The following is a 399-nucleotide window of genomic DNA, read 5'->3' as shown; positions in this document are numbered from 1 at the left end:
TTTTTAGAGACAGGGTCTCACTTTGTTGCCCAGACTGGAGTGTAGTAGTGCTACCATAGCTCACTGCAGCCTTGAACTCCAGGGCTCAAGCTATCCTCCTGCCTCAGCCTCCTGACTAGTTAGGACTACAGGTGCATGCCACCATATCGGCTAATTTTTTTGTAGAGATGGAGTTTTGTTGTATTGCCTGGACTGGTCGGGATTTCCTGGCCTGAAGTGATCCTCTTGCTTTGACTTCCCAAAGTGCTGGAATTACAGGCATGAGCCAGAATTTTATTCTAAATCTGGTGTCACCAGACTTCTTCTGTAAAGGACCAGATGGTAGGCTTTGTGGGCCATGTGGTTTCTGGCATTACTGCTTAATTCTTTCATAGCATGATTGTGTTCCAATAAAGTTTT

This window comes from Carlito syrichta, unplaced genomic scaffold (assembly GCF_000164805.1).
Source record: "Carlito syrichta isolate Samal-C Ts95f unplaced genomic scaffold, Tarsius_syrichta-2.0.1 Scaffold311826, whole genome shotgun sequence".
In the NCBI taxonomy this organism is placed as follows: domain Eukaryota; kingdom Metazoa; phylum Chordata; class Mammalia; order Primates; family Tarsiidae; genus Carlito; species Carlito syrichta.
The sequence above is the reverse complement of the archived record's forward strand: the minus strand, read 5'-3'. Positions refer to the sequence as shown.